This window comes from Calliopsis andreniformis, chromosome 4, assembly GCF_051401765.1.
Source record: "Calliopsis andreniformis isolate RMS-2024a chromosome 4, iyCalAndr_principal, whole genome shotgun sequence".
NCBI lineage: Eukaryota > Metazoa > Arthropoda > Insecta > Hymenoptera > Andrenidae > Calliopsis > Calliopsis andreniformis.
This window is the reverse complement of record NC_135065.1, coordinates 13,573,543-13,589,047: the sequence shown is the minus strand read 5'-3', so window position 1 is coordinate 13,589,047 and position 15,505 is coordinate 13,573,543. Positions and strand designations below refer to the sequence as shown.

The window sequence follows — 15,505 nt, the reverse complement described above, 5'->3', positions numbered from 1 at the left end:
CTTCTGTGAAAACTCGAGTCCCCAATGGAAGCCGAAGAACTACAAACGCTCGATCATTAATTATTCCAGCGGCTTGACTAGCTGAGCTACACACGATTGGCTCATTAATTTTCAGCGACGTTCTATCGACTTTCTGTCACGAGCCCTTGCCACGCCGAAATCCCGATCCCCGTTGGGCGACGACCACAAATCAAAATTGCAACCGAACACGCCTAAATAATTTCAAAGTTTACCGACACGCGCCTCTGGACTGCCATTAAACGCGTCATGGTATCACCCCCCCTTTACATTCGTTCTCCTTTTTTCTTCCCTGTCCAGTGGAGGAGGGAAAGTGATGGACGTGTGATATGTTTTTTTGGAAATTTACGTTCTATCCATTGGTTGCCCCTAAATTATTTATACCTAGTATCGGTGAAGCTTCCAGATTTTTCAAAGTAGAAGTCTGACGAATTTCTATATTTTTGGAGTAAAAGAAAATTGAGACTACACTTCCGAGAGCTACTGCCGGGACAGAAAAGTTGGACTAGACTCTGGCGGGCAGTTTTAGGAGTTGTTTGATTTAGTAGTTTCCTGGGTCCGGAAATTTTGGAAATTCTAGTGGCTCAATATTTTCCGAGCGACCTCGACAGTCATTTAACAACTTCTCCGACGTTTTTGTGGTAACAGTCCTTTTTCGTACGGAGATTCTTGAAATTCTCGGGACACTGATCGTGAGATACGTATTTTTACGATTTTTTTAATAAGAACACACTCTAGTGGTTCACGGTAGTTTACAAGTTGCGTAGATTTCAAGATTTCCCCGCGCCAAGGAAGCTTTTTACGTTTGAGAAGTTCATTCCGCGTGGAAAATCAAGAACTCGTGACCCTGTGAATTTTTTAATTTAGAAGTTTTCGGGCGCTGTAAGTTTTTCAATTTAGGAACTTCGTTTGGGCATTTTTTCTTGACCCTCCGCTATCGATAAGATCCAAGGAACGAGGGGCAATAGTGTTCTCTAATTTACTCCAATTCGCTCAATAAACGTCGATCGAGCTTACGCGGTAGCGACTATTAATGATTAATCGCGATGGATGGTAGTCGATCGTGCGGAGAAACGATTAAACAAACGAGCGATTGAAAAAGGCCCCCGCCCTCCGAATTCCACTCGACGTGTTTCGATTTGTGTCGTGCTTACAGTTCATTGGCCTGTTCTTCGATTAATTTTTGCATTCTTCCGTTTCTATACATGCGCCCGATCTTTCATGTTGAATGGCACGTTTCGAGAGAATTCTCGCTACGCTTGCGGAGGCTTTACGATTGAAAAATATGGAACAGATTCGATATTTTATGAAAACAATCGCGCTCTAGTTCCTATTCTCTTTGTTTCGTCGCGTCGAAGCATACAGAAGGATCGCTGTTTCAGCCTCAGTTGTTATGGTGACAGTATTATAAAATGATACAATAGGATTACTGCAATCGTATTATCAAAAATGATCGATGGTACATGGATTCACGAGTTCACGAGTTTTCACTTCATCACTCTTTTTAGATTAACCGTAGATTTTGTGCATATCAAATGTTCCAAGTTGAGTTTATATAAATTCTATAATCGTAGCGAGAACAGTGAAGGGTACGAATAAAATTTGTTCATGAAGAAATATTACTGATTACAAAATTAAAAGACTAAGATACTCTCTATTTTGAATATTCTAGTCTCCCCATATACGAGTGCCTTTTTGCTTCATCTGGATTTGAAAGGCAGGAAGTCCATCCCTCAGCCCTCATTTGCCTCTATTTGCTCTGCAGTCTAATTGAGATTAACCCAGTCTTTCATCGTTCGCCGCGCTTCATAATTCAATTAGTTTTAACTAAAACGATGTAAACCTGGCTTACACGACTCCACGTGAAATTTCAACCTCTCCCGATATCCAGGTGGAATACACGATCGACAGAGCACTAACTAATTACCTACTCGCAGCGCAATTTTACCTGACTTCCATGTATCTCCGAAAAGACTCGAAATCCAGGGCAACAAAGAACACCAATCACTTGAGCCACATCCTGCCTCTGCCTTCGACTACTTTCCTCGGAGTGACCCGAACGAGACGGAACGCGAAACGGAACGCGAATCGACCACACGCGTCACGGCTCTGGTATCCTTTCACAGCCGAGCAAGTAAACAAGCGACCGCACCAACAGCGTTTACAGCAACGAAACCGTCCGCTGGAAAACTAGAGCACAGCGTTACGTAAAGCGGAAGCGCGACCGATTCCGTGGATCGGAAGGTTCGATCGAGCAGTCGGCCGGGAAATTACAAATTCTGAGCTTGAGAAATTTTGTGGGTTCGGTGCCTTCGTCGAGGAGAGACTTCGCGAATCGCGGTTAATCGCGCTGCACTGACTAAGCGAGAAGGCGAGCGTACGAGGCCGCTGTCTTTGCATAAATTATGTAACCGCGAGTCAAGGTTGCGGCGGAAGTAGCGACAATGGTTAGCTTGTTCCCCCGTCGCGATCAATCGGCTCGTTTGTGTCTAGAATTTCGACTCCAAGTGGAGGGAACGAGTCCATGGTCTGTGGGACCTCGGCACGAGGAAATGAAATATGGGCCATGGGACATGGGAACAGGGGAACAAAATCAGGAAATTTCAGTACTGAAATGTGTGAATAGGATAGCAATATCGACCTCAAATTCATTATCATTTCATACTCCCTGGCCTCATCGTGTCAAAATATCATGAGGGCTACTCCTATGCATTCTCATAGCAATTTCAAATTTATTTTCAAGCGCAAATAATACATGTGTAGCCAATATTCATTGCTGAATAGAATCAATATGAGAAATCAGTAAAAAAATAGTCAGGCGAGATGAATTTATATTTTGCAACAACGATTATGCGACCCATATCGTTTAAATTCCGAAACCGACAAAAAGTTAACAACCTGTTATCCGTAACAGCTACCAAAATAAAATACTTGTTCCCTTGGTTTTATTTATGGAACATACATTCTACTAGCTTGATTATTTAATTCAGGCCCAGTTGGTGTGCTTCTGTAACCGAATAAAAACACACGCCGACTATCCTGGTATTTTCGATAAAGGTAGCCTTCGGGCTGTGTCAACGCAGGTGCTGTTTGAAAAACGTTATTTTTCTAACTTTTCACGGAAGCATGCGACAAACATTTCACTCGTAAACATTTGCAACGCAAATAGAATGTGCTAATACATCACTGCACGGTGTTTCACATAGAGACCTTCCGGTTAAGGCAATTCCAGCTTCGACTTGTTAACCAGCCCATGTGCACCACTTTTCTGCGATAAGGGAATCGCCTTGAGAGCCCACGCGCGACTGTAGGCCAAGACTGCACGGATTACAGAGACATTGCGTTTATTAAATGATTCCGCCTCGGTCGTAATCAGAGAAACGTGAAAGGTGGTCGTGGCGGACTGAAACGACAAACGCAAATTCTCGAGTACTCCCTGTCCTATAAACGCCTCAGAATCCCGCATGCAATATCGAGAAAACAAGTCGCAGCAATCGTCTTCCTATAACGCAAAAGTTTCCACCCGCCAGCATATTTGCATAGCTTCTTTCACGGTCGAGAATCGCTGCATCGAGTTTTTGCTCAGGGACGAAGAGCGGACACTGTCTGTATTCCCGGGCGAAATGAATCTAAAACTTTCGCCATCGATCGATCGACCTGGCGCTCAGACGATGCACAGGAAGGGCAGCCATGCTCATGGCGCGTTTCCTCAATTTCCTGCTGTGTTATATCGCGAAATAAGCGAAATGCCCCTGACTGAAGTGACGTTTACCTAATACACCGAGGTAATGGAGGGCTGCCATCGAGACATAGGAGCCAACCACTCGTTAACTTTCGACGTTTTATCGCGAATATCCACCCAGCAACGTTGTACCGACCAACTTTCCCGGGGCATCACGTAACTCTGGATTCTCTAACTCTTTCAAAGCTCTCCGCGTCCCCGATAGTTTGCCGTCGAGACCTAGGCGAATGGAACTCAATTTTCCATTCCAAACATTTCCTTACTTTCCTTCCCCTACCTCGTACCCCTTTCATTATCGGACTTGAGACATACGCTTCGTAAACTCTGACCTTTAACCAATTTTTTGAACATTACAATTATCGTCGGTTCAAATTGAAGATTCTAGTCCAGCGGAAAAAACTGTCTTCGCTTTTCCGACCCTCAGCAAAGTACAAAAAATGTTTCGATAAAAAGTAGTCAAAGGACCTACAAATATAAGCTCTGTTCTTTAGTATGCAATTAGGCTCACCTTCTTGCAATTCTTTTTGACGAAGTTACAGCAGTTCAAAGATTGACTACTTTTTCCGGTTCTGGAGCAGTAGGTGATTCCGAGACTGAAGGCTCATTTTTCAGTCAGAGCGTGATATCTCGACGAAAAAAAATCGCAGAGGGCTCGCCAAAGTCTCGTACGAAAGGGAAGGGTCCAAGCCTCAATTATCTCCCCAAAAAAGTCTCCAAAAAAATTGATCACGTTCCTGACAGACGACTGCAGTTGAAAAACTTTTGGCAAAAAACTACCCTCTCTTTTTCGGTGGAACGTGAAGTCAAGAAATTTTTCCGAACAAGTTCAACTCCGGGATGTTATAGCAGCAGCTTTGGACTTTAGAATGAGACCAAGCTGACTTCCCTGCGATTTTTTTTGGCTGAGCTACAGCAACTCAAAAATTGACTACTTTTTCGAGCTCTGGATCACTGCGTAATGCCGAGGGTGGAGGCTCACTTTTCATTCGTAGCGCGATAGATCTGCGAAAAAAAATCGCAGAGAGCTCGCCAAGGTCTCGTTTGAAAGTGGAGGGTTCACATTTCAACCTCCCTGAAGAAAAAGTCCCGAAAAAAATTTATCAAGTTCCTGACAGACGAGTGAATTTGGAAAACTTTTGGCGAAAAACCGTACTCTCTTTCTCGGCGGAACGTGAAGTCAAAAAATTTTTTCGAACAAGTTCACCTCAAGGGCGTTAAGGTAGAGACTTTGTACTTTAGAATAAGACCAAGCTGACTTCCCTGTGATTTTTTTTGACGGAGTTACAGCCCCTCAAATATTGACTACTTTTTCGGGCCCTGGAACACTACCTGATTCCGAGGCTGGAGGCTTACTTTTCATTCAGAGCGCGATATCTCGACGAAAAAAAATCGCAGATGGCTCGCCATAGTCTCGTTCGAAAGGGGAGGGTTCAGACTTTAATCCTCTTCCAGAAATGGTCCCAAAGAAAATTTATCAAGTGGCTGACAGACGACTGAATTTGGAAGACTTTTGAGGAAGAACGACCCTCTCTTTCTTTGCCGGTCATGGAGTCAGGAATTTTTTTCGAACAATTTCAACTCAAGAGCCTCAAAGTGGAGGCTTTGTACTTTAGAATGAGACCAGGCTCACCTACCTGCGATTTTTTTTGACGATGTTACAGAAGCTCAAAGATTGACAACTTTGTAGGTCCCTGGAACACTACCTGATTTCAAGATTGGAGGCTCACTTTTCAGTTAGAGCGCGATATTTCGGCGAAAAAAAATCGCGGAGTGCTCGCCGTGGTCTCGTTCGAAAGGGAAGGGTTCAGAATTCAATATCTCTTAAGAAAAAGTCCCGAAAAAAATTTATCAAGTTCCTGACAGACGAGTGAATTTGGAAAACTTTCGGCCTAAAACCGCCCTCTCTTTCTCGGCGGGACGTGAAGTCAAGAAATTTTTTCTAACAAGTTCACCTCAGGGGCGTTAAAGTAGAGGCTTTGCACTTTAGAATGAGACTAGGGTCACCTCCATGCGATTTTTTTTTAGGAAGTTACAGCAGCACAAAGTTGATAGTTTGTTGTAGGTAAATTAGTAACTGCGGAAGTAGAATGAGTCAAGTCAGACACAGACATTCTTCAAGAATTCGAATGTCGGACTCAAAGCCTCAAACTAAATCTCGCCTCTTAGAATTTCTGATACCTATTATCGAATACTTTTTATAGTAAGGGTCATTTTTGAGACCTATTCCTATACTAATGAGTTTGAGTTAATGAATCGGCATTGTGTAAAAAGTAAGAAGTGTCATAGAGCTTGAAACAATTACAAGTTGCATAGAACACGCCAACAAGCTTGTGCTGAGGAGAGAGTGTAATTACTCGAGTCAGCGATTCATAGCAGGATGCAATATGAACGATTCAATATGTAACTCTTTCCTTCAGTCTCTCCATTCGAGGATCGCTCGGCTGCTGGCTAAATATTATACATTTTTAAATGCGCATTCCAGGGAAGTGTCCCCAGAGAGCACTGGAGGAAAGGAAGAAACGCGTAATTACGCATGTAATTTACAAGTTGCTAATGAGAGACACGGTTGCCGAGTGAGGATCCTCTCTGTTTGCACAATGCAGACGGCGCGCGTTGTGTTTGCGGATTCCTTTGCGCGGAGCAGCGCAAGGGACGACCGCCGCGGCGCGCCGTTCGCAAACACGCGTTTGTTTCTGTTTCCTTGACGGTCATCGATCATCCAGCGAGCTGCTCGCCTTCCTTCGGAAGCTTGCGAGCTTTCACCGTTATTACACTTTCTTGTACAATGCGCGCCACGGACATTTTCGAAATAAAGCCGCCTTTCATGCTACGAAACTGCTTCACAACTCCCAAATAATCGGGAAATTAATCTTTCGAATATTCTGCTTCTGCTTCCATATATCTCCGCGATTTCTATGCCGATATTTTGTTGTAGGGTTCGAGGGGAATTTACGAGAGTGTAATTTTGGCTGATCGAAGATACGATTTGGCATTAAATCTCTAAGTCAATGATGTGTGAGTTGTATATCACGCCATGAAAACTTGAAAGGGGTCATCGATTTTTGGTTCAGCTGAACGGGAGTTCTATTATACAGTAGCTAACAGAGAATGTTTGACCGTAAAACACGACAATAATTTTAAATTGCATGATAGTAGACTCTAGATCAACAGTAAACTATTGCTCACCTAATATTATCTCTCCTTTGTGTCCGTAGAACCTCGCTACACATGCTTCTATCAGCCACACAAGAATCACACTATGTTAACTCAGTTCATGTTCAAACAATCAGTAGACTAAATCACTGAAGACATCACAAGCACTTCAGTCCACGGTGGCTTCAATATTTGCTATCTTTGACCATTCAAAATGTGAAGTATACTAATACCACTAATTTACTCTAAGTGTACATTATGTCCTAAAGCACTGCTATATAACAAAGTTATTTCTAGCTTTATTACACGTGACTCCTCATCGCACAGATAAATCTGTAGTTTAATAAGCTGACGAAGCACTTGCTTAATCACAGGGACGAAAGAAAACAGTTTTTTTCGCAAAATCGCACGCTTGCACCTTTCGACCTTCCTTCCACGACCGACGACAATCGACTGACGCCGTAAATCTGCCCCGACGGACAAAGTCCCCCCCCAAAGAAATCGCTTTCGGCCCAATAGCCTCGGCTCGCGCCACGGTCCCCGATTCTTTCCGTTCCGTTCGTTACATTAAACCTGCGCTCGCAGAGGGGATGGGCGGGCGAGGGCAGCGTCGTAAATAAATAAGGGAGCCTGGAACCCTCTCCAGGTATTAAAAATGCACTTTGCCCGATGAATCTTCCCGGAGGCGAGCGCGGGAGGCCACGAACAAACCCGCCGACCACTGTGCAAACTCGACGGGGGCGCGAGCGAGCGCGAGCGAGCGCGAGCGAGGGATGCACGCAGCCCGCCGTTTCGACCTCTGTAAACAACTGGCCAGTCTTGGGTCGATGGTGTAAACCTTCTAAGAAAACACCGAAGCGAGAGAAGCTCGCTCGACGCCGCAAGCTCCGCGAGCGATCCTCTGGCCCAGAACAACGCCGCAAACATGTAAATCACGCGGGAACGCGATTTCTGGACAGCTTTCGGACGAATTCGAGGGGATTCGCTGCTGCTGCTTCCTTTACCAGTTTCGGGTTTGCGTGTTTCAGCGGAACTGGTCGCGCTACGGGTACCATTTTCAGGGAGTGAGTGTTAACCTGGTCGCGAGGGGGTGTTGGGTTATTCTACTGGAGGAACGTGTAGTCGGGGATTGAAATAAGTAGAATGAGTTTCAACACTGTGGAAGGAAACTGTAATCAGCGCCTTGTAGCTCTGAAGCAGGAGATCTCCGATAGAAAATTGTCGCGAAGGTTTAATCAGCCAGTTAAGGTGGTTTATTCCCTGTGAAATTGAAATTTTGCGGAACTATAATGGATTCTGTTCGACATTAATTTCTTCGACCCTATAACGTATATTATCGCGAAGGGAGTATCGGCCATTCGGCGGCTTAAATCCGAAACTAGTGGCCCGATTCAATTGAAAGTTTCAATGAGTTTCGGTTTCCGATTAAGAACCCAGCGAGACTCCTCCGTTTCAACCTATCACGTTTGTCCGTTCTTCAACTTTCGATCGAAGAACCTCAAAAGGAACACAGCAAATCTTCGAAATAACAAAACCCAGTAAAATGAACTGTTTCTAAAGGCCACGATCGACACCCTCAAACGTCCCCTAATCTCAGCCCAATTGAACTCTACACCTCGACCCACAAATCCCCCAATGCTCGTCCTTTTCTCTCTGAGAATCTCGAAACCGTCACGATCTGGTTCTCATACGACAATAGGACAATGCAATTACACGAACCCCAGAGCATATTCAAACACAGGTGATTGGATTTCGATCGAGTGAAATTCTTCCGTACGTAAGCCCCATTTCGGGCAGAGATTCGGTCGCGCTGGCCCGCAACGACACGGTTACGACGAACTCAATCCCAGTGAAACGCGCGTCGACGGTATTCGGATAAATTCAATTCCCATCGAACACGGCTGCCCCGCTATTCGTAATTACACCAGCGGATAATGCCATTATCTGGTTGCACGCGTCTTCCTCGCCCGAATATCCGCGCGTCAAGGATCTGTATCGTTAATATGCAAATGTTACAATCCCGAACGAGCCATGTCGAGCGCCTTTTCGCGAACGTGCAGGCGAAACGCTGACTGTAGCTAGTGCCACCGGGACCATGTCCGCTCGTGAATTACGAATCTGTCAAGGGTTCACACTTCGCGGGACAACGTCACATAATTTACCACGGGGCTGGTTCCCCACGCGAGGCACGTACACGCCCCCGTCCGACAACTTTCCAGCGACGCTCAGAAACCGTCCTCGAATTTGACTGGCCTTAGCTAATGGGACACGAAGCCCTCATGCGCCACGTGATTCTTAATTATGAGCTGATTTTGGGGGCGTGTTTGCGATGCTAGGAACTGAGAAAAGGGAAGAAGGGTACATTTTGAGGTTCACCGAACAATTTTTCGGAACTTTTTCGGAGTAAGCAGAAACATTATAGACCCCTATAATAATCTCCCAAATGCAAAGTTTTTACTTGCCAATTCGTGTGGTTGCTAAAAAATCTAAGCAACGAAGGCGCGTATGACATTTTTTCCCTATTTTATGCTAAAATGTGCTCCGTTCTCGGGTCGTTCGGCCAGAGAGGCGGTTAAAACGCGAAATGGAGAGCTAAAAGCTGGCGGACACCATGGAACAGGGTTGCGTGGACGGGTCGAAGGCGAGAGCGTTTAATGCGAGTCGTGTTCGCGGGGCTAACCGCAACAGTCAGCGAAAATAATCACCGCGGCGAGCCGGAATGCCATTTGCTGGCGTCACCTATGGGATTCTGGGCCATTTTTAACGGGAAGTTCCGTGGGGCAACCGCGAATATCGGTTCCGGGCCGGTGGAAATGGAAAATAAAAGCGATCAGAGACAAACTGTGCCGCAGATATGAAATTTCCCAGGGAACGTTCGCGGTAATAGCGCGGAAAACTTGCGCCGTATGGATGTAACTTCCAATCGAGGAAAAGATACAGTTCTCGAGGAATATCGGCTCGAATAATGTCTTCGATTCTCCGGCGTTTTATCGACGACGTCACCTCGATGGACTCTGCCCATGGAAATGTTTCTGGTACGCGTCGAATGGAGTTTCGGCGAATTGAAAATTGATTACGCCTGCGAATGAGGCGCAAATGTTCGGTAACCAACTCGAGCACAATTCGCCTAACGTTATACGATCAGACATTCAGTTGGATAAAATCGCTGCTTTGCCGCGATGAATTCGAGCGTCACTTGATCGAAACATTCGCGAAATACTGGCTAATGTTAATCACGGTAAATCGGTTTGCACGATCTCGTTCTGCTCTGTGGAACCTGTGCTATGAAAATTACGCGTATTAAAGCTAAACATCGTAACGGCTCGGGTAATAACTGCACCTCTCTCTTTGCGATGATAACCCACCACAGTCGCTCATATTAAATGCAAATGGAATGGAGAATCACGATTTGTAAACAAAGAGCACCTATTTATGCGATCAAAGGTGAAGAATTTTGGGACCTCACGTTTCAACTTTGAAGATTCCAAGTCGGGAAGTATCATTTCGAACTTTGGATTTCAATGTCTAATTAAGGAGAGTTGAAGTTTAAATGTCAAAGGTCAGGGTCGCAGGTCAAAACCCTAGTATTCAAGAACTCAAGAAGCTAGAAGTCTCCAAAGATCACTGTAACAATTTCTGAAGTTAGAAATATGCATTCAAAACCAATTTAAAGAAATGAGAGATCACGTGTGAAGGGTCAGGGCCAAAGGTCAAAGCCTAAGTACCCAAAAATTTTCAAAATTCAGCATTAATATATTAAAATATTCCAAATAGTTTCACTGTTCTCCTTGCTATAATTCGAAGCTTCAGGAAATGAGTAGATCCCAGGATAAACGTCGACTGATGAAAAAATTGAAATGGTCTCATCCTTCTGTGTCGGTAGCGAAGCGCACAATGCGAGTACACGACGCACGAAGTCTCGGTTCGTTTTATGACCCCCGATTTGGATTATGCCCCCTCCATACACAGAGGGTTACCTGTGTCAGACGATTTTTCAGCGGATTCTCGGGTGCAACAAAAGCAGGTCATGTAGGCGCGCCAGCCCCTGTATCGAAGATTTTGATTTATCCCAGAATTTGAATAACATGAGAGCAATGCCTCTAGAAGGCGTTCACGAGCTTCTAGTATTGGTTTCCAGATACATGTATATACAATTTCGTTTCCAGCACAATCTCCCTTCTATCCTTGCAATTTTAATTGGTAATTTTCTTTTCGCCCCACCAACTTCACAAGCCTCTTCATCTGCTTCACCAGCTTTATTGCATTTCAGGGAAGAACGTTTAAGCAAAAGCCGAATAAACAAATGTGCTTCCACACATTTTCTCGGACGCACGTTTCCAATATCGACGAGAGCTTTCAACGCTTCCGTTCCTCGACCACTCTCTCCTTCAAAAACTTAGTTTGCCTCTCTTAAACGATGGAGTGACCGAGACACTTGCCAATGGAATCGATGGAACTCGAAAGGAAGGAAACTTCTTATTACACGTTCCCGGTGAATCCGTTCGGAAACTAATTGACATTTTTAATGAATCCGCCGAGTCAGTCTGCTGCGAGGGGTGGAAGGGAATTGTCGTCGTTGGCTCGATAAAAGTATGCGGTAACCGTGGAAGTTTATTGATAAGTCGAAAAGTTTTAAACTCTCCCGCCGTGGAAGTTCCTGGTTCGAAAGTAATGATTATACCGTGGCAAGAAGCGTAATTAGAGAGTCGTTTAAAGGGCAATTTGCTCGGTTCAGTTTCCATATACGTCCCGGTGACTTACAATCGAGTTATTTCCAAATCTCAGCGGCGCTATAACTCCTCTGTCCGCGAACAACGCGCGAGAAAAAAAGGGGTAGATTAAAGTTTGAAAGAGCACAGTTTTCGCCAGGGCAAACGAAAATTTCGCTGTTCGAGACTCTTAATTCTTGGCTCGAGGAAACTCTGCTCGCGTTATCTTGGCTTAAACATCGCGCCAAGTTCGCGGAAGTTGCGTTCCCGTGGTTTTTGCCCTCAACTTTCATCTTGGACGCTGCTGGGGATTCTCGAGGTTACATCGACCTAACACTCGTTCCGTGTTCATTTTCAGCGAAGAATACCAAATTAGCAAATATCCAAATTTTCTGTATTTCTGAGTAGTGCTACCTATGTAGGAAATTCACAACGCTGCAGGATACCTTTCGAAGAGATGGAGATACTGAATTTCCAGATTAACGTGGAACTTACGAGCGAGCCGTGCTTCGATAAGAATGATAACAGTAAAAACCTTACGATATTTAATTTCTCGAAGAAATTTCATGGGTCCCTTCGCCAAGAGGTGTACAAAGATCGTTTCTGCGGAATATATCCGTTTTAGGGTCCTCCTCAGGCCGTTTATTGACGAGACTAGGAAGGTCTAGAAGCGAATATCGGAATTACGAGTGCCATTAGGGGTCGTTGACGGGTCGGCCAAGAAAATGTTCGCGTCGAGGCCCGTTTACGAGCGACGCCGACGTTTCTGGCCGTCCTGCTGACGGAAGAGAATCGACCTTAAGTACCTTCGGGCTGGATCGAGGGAGCTTTTATCACGACCCTGCTGTGTCTAGCTGAAAAAATCCATAACCCACCACGAAATATAAAGAACGTTAACAGAGCCACTTTCCTTTTCTAAGCTATATGTCCCATCCCCTGTCCAGAGCATCATTTAAATCAGCGCTAACTACGTGGATCTGTGGCTTCATCAGCGGCGGCAACTTTTTCCTATGATCATTTTTTTAACGAGCTTCACGCGAAACAATATTGCTCGAGGGATCGTGAATATTCAGCGATATTGGGCCAGCGTACTCGGCGTTTTGATTAAATTCGTTCGAACGAGGGTAAAAACAAATAATGCAGCGCATCGAAACGATAGGCGCCGAGGGGCTGGCGACAAGGGAGAGGAGGGATGTTGCGTTTTTAACTTGTAACCTTTTTCGGGGGAGGTGAACGACGACGAACGCGAAGCGGATTAATTTATCGACTGCGGTTTAATATTGCAGTGCCGCGCCGCGTGCTGTCGCGAATGTTATCGCGCGTCATAAACACTTATCAAACTCGATATTTGTCCGTTTTCAATATCTGTATCTGCGCATTGAATATTTCTGTACACGTTGTAAATCAGCGCAATAATTACGCTGTAGCGAACGAGCGTTTTTCAAACGAATCAGGGGATGAGCGAAGATGGACGAAAGAACCACTATGCGCAGGTGAAACGAGTAGCGATAAACAAACTACCGTGCACAGCAAACATTCGGGCGAAATTAAAAACTTCGCGGGGATCCAATCAACTTTCCATCTCCATTGAGATAACTGATATTGTTGGCGAGGCTGCGAGTCGATGAATACAGGAAATAACATACGGAGATTGATAAAGGGGCCTTGAAAAGTTTGCTTAAGCTTTCGATTGCTGTAGCTGCCTGATTCGTAACCCTTAACAAGTCGAGTGCTATAAAAATTCTGGTGTTCGAAAGGAAATTAAAATATAGAAAAATGGAAAACTCAATTCTACAGATACATCCCATGTAATATTTAGCAATGCTCACCTATAGTAATTGCTCATAAGTTTCTAAGTGGAAAAATTCGATTGTTAAGGGCATAATAAATTTGTCAGAGTTTCTGAACCCTCATCCTACCACTTAGGACTGAGAGAATAAAATTCTTTCTCGTTCAATTAACCCTATTCCTGAATTCCTCCAACAGTACGTGAAAACATCGTGTCTGACCAGTACTTTCCTCATCCACTTCCGCTGACCAGCCCTGGAAGTTCTGAACCTTTTAGAGTCTGGAACCCTCTCGTTTATCCCGATTACCAGCAAAAAGGCAGAAGACAGAAGGTCGCCAAGTGGCGGCATCGAATCGATACCCCGGAAAAGCAAACCGATCGCGCGTATTTACGTCTTCTTCCGTTTCAATCCGTCGAATAAACGTATCGAGCGACTCTGGGTGTGCCGCGAAACGCCCTCCCCCAGGCCCATAAACAAATAAATAGCGACTTAACAGGTCTCCGTAAATCGACGGAATCGACGGAATCGACGGAATCGACGCGTCGTCCCGCGGCGCCTCGCGTCGAATTTACGACGCCTGACAAATTCGCCCCGGAAAGAAAGGGACTCGGGAGGGATGGAGGGGGTGTGGTGGTGGTGGCAGGCAACGTGCTCGATTCCAGTTTTCCACGTCTGCTCTCGCCACTTTCGAGGGAAGGAGTAACCGGACCCGAGCGTCGCTCGTCGCACTTTGTCTCCAGCGTCGCGGATTTTTATCGTGGCCCGGACAAAAACGTTGTCCCCGTTACGGTAAACAATTTTCTCACGGCTCTTATCGCTCTTTCCTTCCTCTCGCGTCGCTCGGCCCTCCACGACCTCGCGACGAGAGGAATCGAATTAAGGGTAATTGAATTAACGAGTGTTTCCCTTTTTTCTCCTCTTCCGCGGGAGCTGCGAAGAGAGAAGGTGTGAAGAAAAATTGGAAAATAAATATAAAGGTATTTGCTCTCCAGCGCGGGAGAACTCGCGAACGCTTTGCCAGTCGGCTTGCTGTTGACACAGTGCAGGCTTTCCATTCGATTCTTTGAGATCAATTCTTGTTAGAGTCGGAGTCAAATTGATATCCAACTAGAATTTATATTTCAGGCTTCTTAAACATTCTCAAAGTTATACGCAAAATTCATTTACAGATGCACAAGAAGTCTCCACTTTATCCTCTTACATTGTAATTCCCAATACCAAAACCATCCTCTAGTCCATCCTCGATTACAAAATTACCCCTCGAATTGACCAAACACGCAGTATCCCAGACAATCATCAGCAGTAAGGACGAAAATTTCATGAAGGAGGGTAGAAACAACGACAGAAGGAAGCTTTCGCAGTCGCTATCGTGGCGAAACGAGGACAGCGCAGTTCGGCCACATTTCCGGTACGGTTGGGCTACGAAACTGAAAGCTACAGGGCTAGAAAGTTGGAGGGAAATTAAGGGGGTGAGTGGAGCCGGGGATGGTCGAAAACAACGTCGAACCGAAAGTAGAGTGAATTAATAAGTTTGGGCAGTCGCCAAGCGAAGGACCAAGCGGAATCACGCGTCGCCAAAGGGGAAAAGCTGCTCTTATGCAAGAAAATTTAGGCGACCGTTCGCTTCGCAGACGATTCAGGGTATCACTGGCAGCCAGCGACGATAAGCTGTGAAATTTCGCGAAAAACGCCGACGGATCGCTGCGATACGACACGCGCTCGAATTTATCCTCTCTATCTGCCGCCGTGAAACGCTTTCGGTTACGAAGAACGTCCCGCTTGAAGGATACGCGAATTATTTACTCCGAAATTTCATTCTCCAGCCCCGAGGCGGATAAATCTTTCGTCGCATCGTGTGTTTCATACCGCGCGATGTTCGCGTGAAATATCGTCTGATAAATTTACAGCTACTGTTAGGGTTTCTGGCGAGGAGAGGGTGGGTCCTGTCGGTTTTCCCATTGGGAGCTTGTAATTTGGGGCAGACGTGGGAGAACAGGGTTTCAGAATTTTCTTTTCTTTAACCTAGATGGGGGTTGAATGAGATACAAGAGGGCGTAACTGATTTATGGGCACAGGTAGATAGGCAGGGAATA

General features: G+C 45.3%; 1 protein-coding gene across 2 annotated transcripts in view; it reads right to left on the bottom strand.

Annotated features, from left to right (window-relative positions):
* The window catches only part of Hen1 (Hen1 methyltransferase), a 137,377-nt gene that overhangs the window by 60,546 nt on the left and 61,326 nt on the right, over positions 1 to 15,505 (bottom strand). The window lies entirely within an intron of this gene.